Source organism: Pleurodeles waltl, chromosome 3_1 (assembly GCF_031143425.1).
Source record: "Pleurodeles waltl isolate 20211129_DDA chromosome 3_1, aPleWal1.hap1.20221129, whole genome shotgun sequence".
NCBI classification, from domain to species: Eukaryota; Metazoa; Chordata; class Amphibia; order Caudata; family Salamandridae; genus Pleurodeles; species Pleurodeles waltl.
The window spans coordinates 926,181,816-926,198,845 of record NC_090440.1 but is presented as its reverse complement, the minus strand read 5'-3'; the positions used below and the strand labels follow the sequence as shown (position 1 = coordinate 926,198,845).

The following is a 17,030-nucleotide window of genomic DNA, read 5'->3' as shown; positions in this document are numbered from 1 at the left end:
CCATTCCGGACTTGGTTTTACATATCATTACATTCTGGGAGTTATAGTCTTGGTTCATTGTAATTCAGCAAGTTAGACCAATGTGCCTGATAAAGCTACGCAAAAGCACAGTCCAGGAATGGAAAAGTCGAGTCCCAGTTACATGGAGTCATTTGGCCCTCCTACGTGTGGAGAGATTATCCCGAAGAATATTCTTAAACAAATGGGGTCAAATAGTGCATTTTAAAGCGTACATTTGAGGAAACCTTATTAGAACACATTTGCTAGTCAGAATACCTAAAGATCTGTTTTTTTGTTGTTTTATTTTAACCCTAGTACCCTAACCAAGCACACATCCACACATTTAGGATTCTCTACCTTTTTAATTCAATCACTTGGTAAAGGAGCGAGAGAGAGAAAATGAAGGTGGACAATAGCCAAGTATGGGAAAGAGAAGAGGACTGAAGAGAGGAAATGAGGAACTGACCACACAGATCTATACTGGAACCTGGATACAAGGATTAGAAGAAATGAGGAAAGCAGAGAGATTGAATAAATGAAGTACTGTGCATGGAAGAACAGTGAGGGGAAGTGAAATAAAGGAAGAGAGCAGACAAAGAATGAGGAGAGAAAATCAGGAAGACGGGGGAGCTCAAACAGGCAAGTGGAGACAAGGAAGGGTGAATGAAGAGAAGATGCATAGAAGGAAGTGGAGCAGAGTGGGCTTTGGAGAGATGACAAGGGTGGGAAATGGAAAAAAAGGAAAGCAAGCAATGGCAAATCCAAGAGGTGTGGGTTTAATGTGCTAATGTTGTCAAAGATGGCCTATAAAAGTGAGTAGCAGAAGCAGACTTACAGGACAATAGTTGTAAAGTAGTCAATCATGCAGGTCAATACAAGCACTTGTGTGGAGGTGAAAGGATACATGCAAACAGCATTAGGCAAGAGATAAATATTCCTCTAGGCTGAGACAAGATGTGATTGACAATGTCTTAGGCAATGGGTAAAAGAGGCTGATCAAAGAAAGCCAATGGTTAAAATGAGTAAGTAAAGACCCACTCTATGTATATTGTTAGCAGCAGGTTTCCTTCAGAAATGTGCTGTCAAAACCAGGCCCCATGAAAAGGGGATGGCAGGAAAAGAGGAAATAAGGAAGGCAGAGAGGTGATACACAAGAGAGTGACACGAAATGGAGTGATGGAACAAGGAGGGGAGTCAGAACACAAGATGCAAGGGATGAGTCATGGAATATAAGCAGGAGTATGTACAAAAGCAAGAGGGCTAAGAAAGGAAGTAAAAGGCAAGGTAGATTGAGAAGTCACGGGAGACAAGAAAGGCCCAAAATAGACAAAGAACAAGATGGAGGGGATGGGAGGTGGAAGCGACGGGCCATGGGAAAGAGAGAGCAGACAAGAAAGCAAGTGACAAGTCTGTAAACTGAAGTTTAAACGGAATTCTCTTCAGCAGAAGTATTAATCTACTTGGCTATTTTACGGAGATTGTTAACTGTGAAATATTGGCAATACACATTGCTTCAGCAGAAGGGAGTAGTTAGAAACTTAAAATACCCCACTTTGAATTAAATCTCTGATTGCACAAATCAACTGAATGCTGTATATTCAATCCGCCCTAAAAAAGCACCATTGTCTCTTCCAACCAAGCATCTATCCATTCATCCATTCTCCCTTCCATCTACTAATCCACTTTTATTTTCTGTCATCTATCCATTCTTCCATTCATTTTTCAAACTTTCCCCACGCCATCTATTCGCTCTGCCACCCTTTGATCCATCGACCTACTATGCCAGCCACCCATTCTGCCATTGATTCACTCGTCCGTCCAATCATCCTTTTACCGACTCATCCATCTCTCTACTTTGCCATCTTTTCACTTATTCATTCACTTATTCATCCCTTTAATCTGCCATCTTTTCACCTGTCCATCCAATATATACCATTCATCTCTTTGCCCTGCCATCTTTCACCCCTCCATCATCTATTCATTCACTCACTCATCCATCCTTTTATTCTGACATTCTTTCACCTGCCCATGCACCCATCCACCCATATACTCCGTCATCTTTTCGCCTGTCCATTCACCAGTCCATTCACTCACCGTTTCACACACTCATCCAGCTATCCACTCATTCATCCACCCACTCATTCATCCATCCATTCAATGTTCCTTCCTTTTTCCCTTTTCGATTAGTGCGTGTTTCGTTCCTCCTTGCTCTTCTATAAATGCGGTAGTCCTTTACCAGCAATCTGTTGCATCTGTTTCCTCTCTAAACCCACTTCCTCTCTGCTAACTGAAGACTATTTAGAACCTGACATCCTGTACAGAGGAGAAGGAGGCCTTTACTCTTTAGCTACAGCCCATCACTCTCTCCCCCTTGTTCACTTCAAGGGAATCATTAATGTTAAGTATCTTACCTGAAGAATGAGCCTGTGTGCCCTGGTGCTTACGAGCAGAGCTACTTTAAGGGCTGAGTTGGCGGCTTTGGTGTGGCCCAGGAGACTTTCTCCCTTGGACAGGCCTCACTCAGGAGGGAATCTGCGAAATGAAAGCAAGCAATGAAACCGGCCAGGCCTGGGCAGTGGAGATAATAACACGAAGAGCGGGGAGGCCCTGTCGCAGCACCATGTCTGATCCTCCAACAACCTTTTAGCAAGGCTGCAAGTTCAGCCAAGGCAGAAACCATGCTTCTTTAATTTAAATGCCCGGGTCAGATGAAGAAGCTGGGTAAAACGGGCTTCGTAGCACACTAAGCCTACACATATTTGAAAAACAGTGCAGAGCCAGTGAACCAAAGGAGAACTAGCTTCGCGCGCAGGTGCTGCCTGAAAGAAAAACGTGAAGTGGGTGTTGCCACAAAGCCAAAGGCTTCCTTGACTCGCCTTATTCCTCTGACTAAAGAAGGATATCCTGACTCCTCTCTGCGCCACATAACAAAGCGCCTTAGTTCAGAAGATTACTGCGGAGCTGAAATTTCACCATACCCTACTGATGAAGCAAGCATCCTAGCTTGAGCCTCAAGGATAAATATTATGTCATCCATCCCGGCACGTGCACTTTTACTCATCTCCCCAAAAGGCATGATTTTCAGTATCATGCTCCGATGCAGGCAGAAATGCTGAACTGCTCCTGCCATTCTCCTTCTTCTTTCTCATAGCTGGCAGGGCACCTCCCCTTATGCCCATGAGTAGCCGACATCACCTCGCCCCACCTATTGTGGTTCCTTAGCAACTGGGCCATGTTGTGCTTTAGCACTTGAGTCTCAGTTGTAGCGCATGTGGAGCAGTCCAAGGCTTTGAGGGAGGGTGGGGTAGATAGTCACAGGGGAAGAACACAGGCTGACAACTCAAAATACACGCAGAAGCAATAAATGATTGTTCAGTCTCATACTTGTGTCAATGAACAAAGGAGTATTTATATACCAACACAAGGTAAAGTACTGCATATCCAAACAAAACACACAGTACTCTGAGATCAGGGCTATTGTGTTTTAGCAGGTGGGTTTCTGAGTCCCACTGCCCTCTACTAGGGCTAGTGGTTATTCCCCTTTCACTATAGGCAACTTTCAGGTTAAGCTCCACTATTAGTCCGAGTCTCAGGAGTCACACTCCGACTCCTATTAAGTCAAAAGTGTTCCAGTGCTGAGACAGCAGCCAGGGATTGTGGGGTCCTCGAGGTTCCTCCGATGCTGGTAGGTTTCCTTAAATCCTCCCTCCAGGTGGGGAGGGATTCGAACCTCATGGTGATGTTCCTCAGTCATGTTTCAGGTCACATAGGTCTCCATGGTGGCCTTTATCTCTGCACGACTGTCACAACCAGACCACACTCTTGCCTTTTCCAGGTGGCCTCACCTAGCATATGGTGTTACTAACTGTGATGCACTCATGGGCTATGGCCTGATCAGCACAGCAGCAATCATCACAGCGGCTCCACCTGGCATACAGGTCAGAGTCCTTGAAGTTTATGTTTGGTTCTGCTTCTTTTTCGAGTGCCCTCTCCTCTGTCATTCCCTGCTTCCCGGAAGCAAACTGTGACAACAGGAGCAACTCCAAATCTAATAGACACACAACAAAGAGCATGGGAATGACTAGAGGTTCACACCTGGAAGTCAGCCACAGTGATATGTGTATCAAAAGATTAGCCAGGGTCTGAGCCCTACTCTTTATGATTCCCTTATCAGCCCCATCTCCTTCCTAAGTTGCTCCAAGGCCCCTTCCCAGTGACCTGCCTGTTAATCAAAAAGCACCCTTTACAGTACACTGAAAAGCCTGGGTCTCCTTTTCACCAGTGTGTTCCACCCAGCTCACAGGAATGCAGCAATACTAAAATCTGTCTAGGGCAGTGGTCTTCAAACTTTTTTATGCCGCACCCCCTAGAGAAAAAAAAGAAATAATTGGGTCCCCCTCCAAATTTTTCACAATTCTTCTATTAGAATGGCAATGTTTAAATATGCCTACACTTATTTGAACATTGCAGGTAAGTTCTGTTACTGTTTAAAAAATGCAGTCAAATACATGATGCCAAACATACTATTCTAGTAAGGCAGGCATTACTAATGTGTGAGCATATCCACAGTGTGATTATTAGAAGTGAGGGTGGGGGTTTTGAAGAGTATTTGGAGTCCCTTCCCTTTTGACACATACTCCCAGCTTGGATATAAATGACAAAACATGGTAGTGATGGCCCATTACAGAGCGCTTACTGCTGTTCATTTTTTCAGCTTAAAACGAAGCCCTGTTATTACCATAATGCTTCTTTTGGCCAGAGCCCAGTGTCCCCCCCCCTTGGGGATCACTTGAGGCCCCCCCTAGGGGTGTCTTGCCTCCCAGTTTGAAGACCCCTGGTCTGGGGAGATTCCCCTACCTCCTCGTGTAGCTCCAGTTAGCTGTGAGTCTCCCAAAATACAACCCAGAATCTTCCATGTATTGTACCATTCACAGGCACACATACATCCAGCACATATATATCACACAAACACATTGCCCAGCACTGCATCATCCCTGTACTGTAGTATTCACAGGCACACATACAACCAGCACATGAATGTGACACACATGCACTGCTCCGCACTGTATCATCCTTGTATTGTGCTATTCACAGACACACATACATCCAACACACATATGGAACACACAGCAGTGGAACTTTAAATGAGTGAGCCTCTAGACCTCACTCCAAAGACACAAGTAAAAAAGCCTGTTCATTTCTACAGATCACTACATTGCATTTTGCCACCACCACACTCATGCTGCTTAACTCCTGGCAAAGGTAGTAGCCCCTCACCACTATGAGGGTAGTGTTTTGGGCACCCATCCTGATCTAAAAAGACCACAATTCGTGCAACAGTCCTATGTCAGGATGCACATGCATGATCATTGTTCACCAATTACAACAAAAGTCAACATCAGATATTCAGACATCAATTAGAGTTGGGGCTCTTAGGGCAAAGATACACGTCCATCCCCATGCACAGGACTTTTCCATCCCAACAGGTTCTTTTTTACCTCTTGGTTAGAACTCCCTTTTTACCTCTTGGTGTGGTGTCACAAACCAAGGCAATTCCTGCTGTAGGCACCGCAGCGGATAGGGAATGGATTAAGGAACCAACACCAGAAGCAAGAATGCCAGAAAGACTACTCTGGCCATGACCAATCCAGTGCTATTTTACAGAACTCCCCAGCATGGATTGAGAGATGGGCCTTCTTTTAAAGGGGACGGAGTCTCAAAAACACATTATATCAGAAGGGATGAAGTGTCGGAGGGTTTGAATGCCCCACCCCCCCAACCGTACCTACAAGAAACAATCACAGATTAAAGAAGCAGGGTGTCACTATTACTTACTGAATCCCAATGTCTGGGCAGAGGCCAAAGGGGCGGGATCCAGGAGCAGGGATAAACCAAGAGAGGAGGAGAACTGTGATGGAAAAGAGAAAGAGAAACTGAATCCGTATCCCTCTTCTTACAGGCAAGAGTGAATATTAATATAAGAGGGACAGTTTCAGAAATTAGTCAGGGGAGGGGAGCTATTGTGCAAAGGAGGAGGAGGGACTAAATGATAGGGCCCGGTATTACAAAGGAGACTTTGGGGGTCATTCCGACTCCCGGCGGCGGCGGTAACCGCACGACCGGCGGGAGCCGCCGAATGACCGCACCGCAGTCAAATGACCGCAGCGGCCATTCTGGCTTTCCCGCTGGGCTGGCGGGCGACCGCCAGAAGGCCGCCCGCCGGCCCAGCGGGAAAGCGCCTTCAACGAGGAAGCCGGCTCCGAATGGAGCCGGCGGAGTTGAAGGCGTGCGACGGGTGCAGTGGCACCGTCGCGATTTTCAGTGTCTGCTTGGCAGACACTGAAAATCAATGTGGGGCTCTGTTAGGGGGCCCCTGCAGTGCCCATGCCATTGGCATGGGCACTGCAGGGGCCCCCAGGGGCCCCACGACACCCAGGGGCCCCACGACACCCGTTATCCGTTACCCGTGAAAACCGCCAGGAACAGGATGGCGGTAAGGGGGTCAGAATCCCCATGGCGGCGCTGCAAGCAGCGCCGCCGTGGAGGATTCCCTGGGGCAGCGGGAAACCGGCGGTGTCCCGTTTCTGACCGCAGCTGTACCGCCGCGGTCAGAATGCCCATGGAAGCACCGCCAGCCTGTTGGCGGTGCTTCCGCGGTCGTTGGCCCTGGCGGTCGGTGACCGCCAGGGTCAGAATGACCCCCTTTGTTCTGAAGGAAAGACTGTAAATCTAATGTCATCTGACTAAAGAACATTCTATTGTGACTAAGCACGTGCACTGAATGATCATTTACTGCAACATTCTTCTGTGTTAACTCGCTGTTATATATTCAGAGTTCAAACCCCCTCATATGAATATTGTCTGTATGTTTAAAAAGCCACCCTAGTACAGACTTGTATTCCTATTCTTGGTTCAGTGCTCTGCACAGAGCCTCATGACCTGCTAGAATTCGGTTTGCAGGGGCTCCTTTGATTTCCACTTTTAGCAACTAAGAGACATTGAGCAAAGAGTTAATTTCCTTTTGTTGAAGGGTCAATTTTTATTTCTATTTGGGAAGGACGTTTAACTCACGATGCAAAACCATACTCCCTTGCAGGATATTGTTGATTGTCTCGAGGTGAGAAAATCTATAGCCAATCTCCATTCTTTGAGAGTATTGGAGGATAAGCCACTATTAGGAACGACAGATGAGATGGTGGGTTAAGGAGGGCTGTTTGTCTAGGACCAAGTTGCATGTGTGTGGAAGACACTAGTACTTTGCACAGCAGCTGCTTAAATACCATGCTACAACAGATAACAGAAAGTGTCACCAATTAGTAACTTGGCATGGCATTCTCAGTAACATACTGCACCCCCCCTATAGAAAAAACATTCACACAGCAAAACAAATTACCATTTTCAAAACGTATGCTCTCAACTTCTCAGTAACCATCAGCACTGAGAATCAGCCTCATAAGATATGAATGCACCCATTTCTACTCCTTATGTGACCTTTAGACTGACTTGCAGATCTTTAGTGAATTGTGAATGTAAAATCCCCAGGTGAAGTGACCTCGTGAATAACACTTTTGCGAATGAATCTGGTCAATGATCACTTGAATAGCAATTTTAATGTGGCATACTGGGGGCACTGTGATGGTTGCTGAGCCTGGAAACACAGTGTGATGGAATGCCAGCAAGAAGAGACTGCCCATGAGTCATAATGCAGGACATGTGCATTATCTCACTTAAGTAGTAATATGCTGCGATGGAAACGACCATCCTAAACGACTCTGATCTTTTTTTTTAAACAAGCCCAAGTTACTTAGATAATCCTGAATGACATATAGGTATCTACAAATATCTATTGCATCAAATGTGGACCAGCAAATTAAATCTTTGCATGGAAGCAATTTTTTTCCTTCCCTTTAGATGAAATTTTTAGCTAGTTCAAATTCTTTAACATAGGCAGCACCAGTGTCAGCCGAACTGATATGCAACTGTCTGCCTTTCCCTATTTTTCACTGGGCATGAAAATTAAATTCTTACCTTGTGACTAAATGGTTGAAATTCAAGTGTCTGTCACCGCCATCACGCACATGGTATACTCTCTTCAGGAGAGTATCTCTTCTGTGCACGAAGGAATGTAAAATAGGTTTGTGACTTGATTTCCTTTTCAGTTTGCAGAGTCTGGGGTCCCAGGCACAGTAGCCATGTTAGCCGTGTGCAGCTCAGCTCTTTATTTAAACATTTTTAACTGACCCTCTCTGTTTTCTTTCTTAGAAAATGCATGCCCTTTGCCTTGTGGAGGATACTATACATGTAGCTGAGCATGCTATTCTCTAGAAGAGTGCCCGACTCTCTTGAGCATGGGATTCACTGTGCATGGAACTCTTTTCAGCCACTGTCCTCATGTCTAAGACATGTCATTAGTAATGGCTGGTGACAGCTCATTGGTAGAGGTAGAGCCCTTAGCAAACACCATGGAAAACCTTATCTAATAAGAAAATACCATCACTCTCAAAAAGGTTAATTGTTTTTATTCCCTTTTAGTTACAATTCTAGTCAAAACCTTTATTTCGAACTTTATTTGTTAATCAAACTTTATTAGCATCACAAGCAACTATTCAACAAGGGTTATTGATAAGCAAATACGAGCATCAACATAGGCCAGCAAATCCTTTAACATTGAATAATTCAGCAATGCAAGTCAGTCAGTCAACCGTCACCATTAAGTCACCCTTGTCAGTCTATCTCAAATTAGCATCAGCATGTGAGTCTTCATCCGAGAACAATTTAGTCAAAAATTATTAATTTGGAAAAAATATCTATCTAAGAGAGAAAAACATTTTAAACAGTGCAGTTGGTACCTAGAAGAAAAGCACACATTAGTCAGTCAACATTTTATAGCTACCTATCCAAGACAGATCAGCAACGAGTCAGTCTTCTTCTCCAGGTCATCAGTCATCAGCAAGTATCAGGCTCACAGAGAGCAAGCCCAATTATCAGCACTTCGGACAGCGTCGCCTGACATCATCAACTTTCGCCTCTCCACTCTGAATTCCCTTTCCTTGTCATGAGTTTTTATTGGGGTCTCTCAGTCCGTCCCACAAATTGCTAATTGGTCAACCCCATCAGGGGCTATGATTCTAACCTATAGTTTTTGTTTACCACTTGTTTGTGTCAGTTCAAGCATCAAGTTCCATTAATATGATTGGTCCTTTTGTCGATGAGAACATCATCCGGCTCTTCAGGTAACAAAATTGTTGCCCACAGTCTTTTAGTCAGTGCTTCCATTGTTCAAGTCCTGGGAAAGTACATTTAGCCTGCTCTACACATAATTGTATCAATTTGTTCTGATCATCTCCTGTCCTCTGGTATATTGCAGAAATGTCTAGCAGAGTCTGTCTAGACTCTGTACAGTTCAAGGTCCTTTTCTCCAGTTCCAGTCTTCGGCAGCTCATCGCGTCTCAACGTTTAATCAAGCCAGGCCTAGCGCCGACCAGGCCTCTAGTTCGGCTAAGTTAAAGATATGAAGCATCATAAAACATAGATTATACCATCAAATATGGCATATTAATACATAATTTTCTTATATTTCACATTATTTTAGTATTGTTAACACACATGGTGACCACTCCCCGTGGGCACATTTTACTCATTACACTCCATTTTCAATTATTAGTTTCTTTTATCAATATTTCTCATTAGTATGTATACGCAAATCATTAAAATATTCTCATATAAGCATATCTGCTCTAACAGTGACTCCCCTGATGACTAAATATGTCATCACACCTTTCCTTTGGCAATCATTTACAAATTACCTTCAGTTACATTTTGATCTCTTCTCCTTATATTTTCCCTATAGATTCTTCTTCTGGGTTGTTCTTCCCTCCTCTGATCATTTTTAGCCCTATTTAATTTAATTTTCTGCCATAATTTACATGCCCCCCATAATCCTAATATAGCAATGATCACAATTAATATTCCCTGGACGATTTTCCACAGTATCCCCCCACATTTGACTAAACCAATTTCCCACAGCAACAAATCCATTTCCATACTTTTCCCAAACTTCTGGTTCCTTCAGCTCTTTAAAATCCTTACTTGCATTAAATTAGTAAGCAAATCTTTTATCTCTTTCTCGTTTTCAGGTATATATGAACAACAGTGCCTTGCATTAATCATTTTACAGACTCCTCCGTCTTTCGCCAATATTATGTCTAAAGCAAGCCTATTTTGAAGCGTGATAGCTCTATCCGCAGCTAATTCAGTGTTTAGTAAAAGTATAGCTCCTGTAAAATTGGTTAACGTATTATCTACTATAGTAGATAGTTTTCGTATCTTATTTGCATTCAATAGAATTCCTACAGAAGGAATTAATGCTCCAAAAATATCCCCTACTATTGCAGAGGCTGTCTCTCTCCTTTGTCTCATTTGGTGTAACTCAGTCATTTTCGGTATCTTTTTCAAATCATCTATTTGATAAATCTTAGGAAAAACTATTCCCAAGTAACATGTCCCATACCATCCCTTAGGAAGACGGTAATAAGCATTAAGTCCACAAATATAATATATTCCAGGATTCACAGGGTCTGCACCATGCAGCATAAATGTCCACTTACTCCGAAACAAACACACATGCCTACATTCACTCGTTCCCACAAATAAAGTGTCAGTGCGTGATTTTGGCCTATATATACAAAGCTTTCCTACATGTAAAGCATCTAAGGCAAATTTTTCTTGTGTTTTAATAGCAGTGTAAGCATAATCATTTTTGTAAGTTCTTTTCTCTCACCCCTTCTCTAATTTCTTTTTAGTGCTTTTCTCCTGTCATCGGTATGCTCAATAAAGCTCTTTTCCATAGGTGTTAGTAAGCAAGTTAAATTGTTACGATGCGCATAAGCAGTGCCAAAGGTCAGTGTAGGCTCAAAGAATCCTCTAACTAATACTATATCATGATCTTTAGCTATCTTACTCAAATACCTAATTATACCTAATTATAGGAACAAAAGAAAATACCATATCGTAATTAGAACAAAAATATTGTATATACTTCTGGTTATAGAATTGAGTTAGAAGCAAACTACAAGTTATACCATAAGTCAGAGGTAGACTATGATAAGTGACCCCTTCTTCCACCGAGGAAGGTATTTGCGTACACACAAGACAATCCTTTGCATCCATTGTTTCCCCATACTCACTCAATAGACAATAAAAGACGTTAGAAGACAGCTCTCCCTTTGCGTTAGTATAATCATGCAAATATTGCTCATCCAACTTAAACCTCTCTATAGCTGTTAGTGTAGTAGTCTCAAATACAGATGTAACTTTAGCCTCTCTCACCTCATGAATTGACATTCCCACAATCATTATTATAAACAATATTCCACACACAATCGCCATTCCTACACTCAAATATCTACAATACCTAAGGTGCCTAATGTTGTTATCTAATCTATCCATGATCTGTAAAGAATCAGAAAGCAGAATTTCAACTCTTAATTAATATGCAACACGAAAAATCAAAAATCAAAAATATACTTCCTTTTACTCTTCAATTTCACACAACAAGACCCCTTTTCTTCCTTTGTCAAAATCGGTTAGCAGCTGGTCATCTCCGGGATTCTAAGTGTCATATCAGGCTTTCAGTGTCTTTTCCGGTAAAATCAATAATCTCAATTTCTTTTCCTTTTGCTCAATGACTCAGTCTACTGATTTTCTCCTTCAGGTTGCATCAAAATACTGATTCAGAACTTCTCTATCGAAGCAAAAAGACATAGGGGGTCATTCCAACCCCGGCGGGCGGCGGAAGCCACCCGCCTGGCGGGAACCGCCAAAAGACCGTACCGCGGTCAAATGACCGCAGCGGTCATTCTGACTTTCCCGCTGGGCAGGGGGGCGACCGCCAGAAGGCCGCCCGCCGGCCCAGCGGGAAAGCCCCTTCAACAATGAAGCCGGCTCCGAATGGAGACGGCGGAGTTGAAGGGGTGCGACGGTGCAGTGGACCGCCAGGGTCGGAATGACCCCCATAAACTTGTTTTGCCAATCACTTGTTGCAGCATATGCCCACTCTGGTCCTGCGTATTTGTGACTTGCTACTCTCTTTCTTTTCAACTTTCTTTCTCCTGTCAGTTCTCCATCACTCAATTTGTCTTTCTTTGTGGTGTCTACGTCTTCCTCTATTGTCTCATTATAACCAGGTCCTTTTTCTTGCCTATTTGAGACTCAGGCCAGTGATCTCCTTTTCTTGCCCCTTCTGTCAACAGTCTCTTCAAGATCGGCCTCTTCTCCTTCTCCTTATCTGTAGTGCCTTCTCTTGATGAACCTGCAACAGGTTCAGGAGGAGTCAGATCACTTTGGCTTTGACGTGTCTCAACTTTCCCCCTCAGGCTCTGGCACTTGGTCTCTTTGCGGTTCAGCACTCTCTGTTTTTGTGAGAACCTCTCCTGTGCATGGATCTCTTGTCACTTCTGCCGGGTTGGTCTCTCGTTCTGTCTCCTTAATTTCCACGCCCTCGTCTCTTACTGGGGTATTTGATCCTTCTTCTGCCAATTCTGGATCTACTTCCGGCTCAACCTTGCTCCGGTTCTGGTTCAGGTAGAACTATTTGTTTTCCTGCTGCTGGTGTTCTCAATAACACTTCTTCATGATCCTGAGGACACCACTTTCTTTGTATGGCTCGCATGTATCCAGTTAGGCAAACCTGCACACTACACAGCTGTTGTAGTTGTCAGCACCACTTGATATGGACCTCTCCAACGTGGCTCTAGGTAAGTCTTTCGCACATGCTTTTTGATCACGACCCTATCTCTTGCTCTTAGATTGTGGCCTGGGTCATGGATAGGTGGCAGGGTAACGGCTTGTACCTGCTGAGAAAAAAATCGAACCACATCAGCTAGACCCTTGCAGTAGCCCAACACCATGGTGGTCATTACAACCCTGACGGACGGTGTTAAAGTGGCGGAAACCGCCAACAAAGACAGCCACTTTAACACTCCGACCGCTACAGCGGTACAAACAAACAGCGCAGCGGTCACCGCCAACAGACAGACGGGAGACAATGTACCGCCCACACTATTATGACAGGCCAATCCGCCACCTTTTCCGGGGCGGATTCATTGCGGATAAAAACACGGCGGAAACAGGAATTTCGAAGGGAAAACGCTCACCTCTACACACTCCACGAGGAACGAGGACACCATGGAACCGGAACTCCAAATCCTACCTGCAATAGTCTTCCTGCTCCTCTACCAGGAGCACGAACGCCGGCGGCGAAGACCACGGTGAGTACTGCACCTACGACACAGGGGAGGCAAAAAACAGGTACACACACACGCAACACCCCCACCCACTACAACACACACACTAATGCATATCAATACATCCCAGTTACACCCCCCCACCCCCCCTGGAAGAATGCAAAGACCAAAGAAAATGAGTGTAACCATCGGGATATATTAAAAACAAGTAGGTAGAAACAGGTGCCCAGAGTGCTTCATCCTGTTAAGGACACAGGTAGTGGATGGATCTCTCCAGTGGTTCTGGAGGGGGACTGGTGTCCAGAGTGCTTCATCCTGTTAAGGACACAGGTAGTGGATGGATCTCTCCACTGGTTCTGGAGGGGGACTGGTGCCCAGAGTGCTTCATCCTGTTAAGGACACAGGTAGTGGATGGATCTCTCCACTGGTTCTGGAGGGGGACTGGTGCCCAGAGTGCTTCATCCTGTTAAGGACAGAGGTAGTGGATGGATCTCTCCACTGGTTCTGGAGGGGGACTGGTGCCCAGAGTGCTTCATCCTGTTAAGGACAGAGGTAGTGGATGGATCTCTCCACTGGTTCTGGAGGGGGACTGGTGCCCAGAGTGCTTTACCCTGTGAAGGACAGAGGTAGTGGATGGATCTCTCCACTGGTTCTGGAGGGGGACTGGTGCCCAGAGTGCATCACTCACCCCGTGATGGACCCAGTTGCGTCAGTGCCCCTTCTGCTCATGGGCTAGCGGTGCTTGAGTTGGCGGTGCCCTGTTCAGTGGTGCTTGAGTTGGCGGTGCCCTGTTCAGCGGGGCTTGAGTTGGTGGTGCCCTGTTCAGCGGTGCTTGAGTTGGCGGTGCCCTGTTCAGTGGTGCTTGAGTTGACGGTGCCCTGTTTAGCGGTGTTTGAGTTGGCGGTGCCCTGTTCAGTGGGGCTTTTGCTGGCAGTCCTTCATGGCCCAGCGGGGCTTTTGCTGGCGGTCCTTCATGGCCCAGCGGGGCTTTTGCTGGCGGTCCTTCATGGCCCAGCGGGGCTGGTGCTGGCGGTGGCCTCCTGGGCAGCTGGGCTGGTGCTGGCCTCTTGGGCAGCTGAGCTAGGGCTGACGGTGGCCTCCTGGGCAGCTGGGCTGGGGCTGGCGGTAGCCTCCTGGGCAGCTGTGCTGGTGCTGGCGGTGGCCTCCTGGGCAGCTGAGCTGGGGCTGGCGGTGGCCTCCTGGGCAGCTGGGCTGGGGCTGGTGGTGGCCTCTTGGGCAGCTGTGCTGGTGGTGGCCACCTGGGCTACTGAACTAGGGCTGGCGGTGGCCTCCTGGGCAGCTGTGCTGGGGCTGGCGGTGGCCTCCTGGGCAGCTGTGCTGGGGCTGGCGGTGGCCTCCTGGGCAGCTGGGCTGGGGCTGGCGGTGGCCTCCTGGGCAGCTGGGCTGGGGCTGGCTGTGGCCTCCTGGACAGCGGGGATGATGGCGCTCTTCTCCGCCGTGCAGCTCTTCCCAGAATTGCCGGGTTTCTTGTGGCCCTTCCCCACCTTGGAAGGTGTCACAGCTGACTCCACACTCCCACCGGGACCCCTGGGAGCGGCTTTGGTGGCTGGAGTCTTCCCCCTCTCCCGCCGGGCGCTGGCCAACTTCTGAAGCTTCATAGGTGGGGGACTGTCTGTGCTGTGGCTCCGTGCCACACTGGCTGTCCTGGTGGCCGGAGCACCCCACATACCGGTGACCACAGGCACCACTGGTGCTACTTTGGGACCTATGAGATGGACGGGGTGGGGGAGGTGTGGGAAAAAGGCCAAGGCTGGACAGGAAAAGTTTTTTGGACACACTGGGACGGGTAGCTGGAGGGGGTTTGGGAGTGGAGGAAGAGGTGGTGGTAGTAGGAGGTGTTCATTTGGTGACTTTGGGTGAAGGTGCATGCGCTGGAGGCTGTTGTGAGGTGGATGGCTGTTGGGTGGGTGTGTGCCTGCGTTTGTGTATCTTGGGAGGGGGCGTCACAGACACACTGGGAGAGGACACAGGGGACGTGTGAATGGTAGTGGGGGTGGTGACTGCACATGAGCGGGGTGTGCTGGTGGGTGTGCTGGTGAGGACGTAGTGGCTGTAGAGGTAGTGCATGCAGGTGTGAGTGTAGACGAGACTGGGAGGGAGGAGGGAGACAACGAGGAGGGGGACACAGTGGAGGCAGTGGATGTTGGTGTGTCTGCATGTGTGTGTTGCTTGCGTGAGTGCCTGTGGGATGTGTGGTGCTTATGTTTGCCAGAGCTTCCCTTGTGTGTTGAGGTGTGTGCAGGCTGGTCTGATGGTGTACTTGGGATAGGCAGACGTACAGGGGATTGGGTCTGGGTGGAGGAAGTTGGAGGGGGGAGGCTAGAGACGGGGACAATGGCTGCCATCAGTGCTGAGGCCAGAGTTTGAAAAGCTCGGTGAAGGGCCGCCTGACCAGAATGAATGCCCTTCAGGAATGCATTACTTTGTTGCAACTGCCTTTCTACACCCTGGATGTCAATCAAAATGGTAGACTGCCCAACAGTGAGGGACCCGAGGAGGTCAATGGCCTCCTCACTGAGGGCAGCAGGGGTGACTGGGGCAGGGCCTGAGGTGCCTGGGGCGAAGGTGATGCCCACCTTCCTGGGTGAGCGGGCACGGGGCGAAGGCTGAGGGGCTGCTGCGAGGGCGGTGCTGGTAGGGGGGGTGGCGGCTGTACCTGTAGATGCGGGTGGCACAGATGTTGCCGCCACCACAAGGGAGCTCCCATCAGAGGACGAGTCCGTGTAGCTGGTGTCAGCTCCTGTCCCCGCAGTGGAGCTCCCCTCGCCCTCCGTCCCACTGGTGAATTCTGAGTCTGTAGTCTCGCCCTCCAGGGCCATGTGGGATGCAGCTCCCTCGTGCTCCGGTGCCACTGCTCCTCCGCCTGATGATGCTAATGCACACAAGAACAGGGAGACCACAAAAAGGGGGGGACGACAGAAGAAAGACATGTTGAGTGCATGGATTACCACTACCATTGGCGGACACTACAGACACAGAAGCCCCCTGCACTACGCCGCGCTCTTGGGCTCCACTGTTCAATTCCTGGAAAATGGCCTACAAGGCTATGGACGACATCTGCACACATAGATGGCACAGGGGCATGCCTAGGTGTACTTGGCACTCTACAGAGGTGGGCTGGGGTGCCACATGGCCTGCATTACAGAGGGGCCTTGCCAACGGAACTCGCCCTGGCCTAGGGAAACCCACAGCCCTCCTCCCCCACCCAGACAACTCCACTGCGCGCAAAGTCAGCAGAATGAGAGTGTACCCCCTTATGTCTGCTGTGATGCCTTCAAGCGCCCATCCAACTCCGGGTAGGCCTCCGCCAGGATCCTGAACATCAGGGGGGTCATGGTGCGACGGGCACCCCTCCCACGTTGGGAGGCCATCCCCAGCTAAGCCTCCGCCGTCTTCTTGCTCCAGCGGCGAATGCCCTCCCATCTTTTCCGGCAGTGGGTGCTCCATCTATGGTAGACCCCCAGGGTCCGGACGTCCTTGGCGATGGCACGCCAAATATCTTTCTTCTGGTGGCCGCTGACCTACATGAAATGTACAGGGGAAGAAGAGAAGTCATTACCAACTGCACCGTCAAAGTGATTGGCCCCCATCCCTACCCTTGCCATGTGGCAAATGCATTCACCGTCTTTCATGCACGCAGCACTCTGACCCCTTCCTTCTTACATCCAGCCCTCTCCACACAGGCATAGCCCATACAACATGCTCCCTGTGCACTTACCTGTTTGTCTAGAGGACCGTAGAGTAGCGTGTACTGGGGAGGACCCC

At 47.6% G+C, this 17,030-nt stretch overlaps 1 protein-coding gene across 2 annotated transcripts in view; it reads left to right on the top strand.

Moving 5' to 3' along the window:
• The window catches only part of MAN1C1 (mannosidase alpha class 1C member 1), a 346,263-nt gene that overhangs the window by 255,957 nt on the left and 73,276 nt on the right, over positions 1–17,030 (top strand). The window lies entirely within an intron of this gene.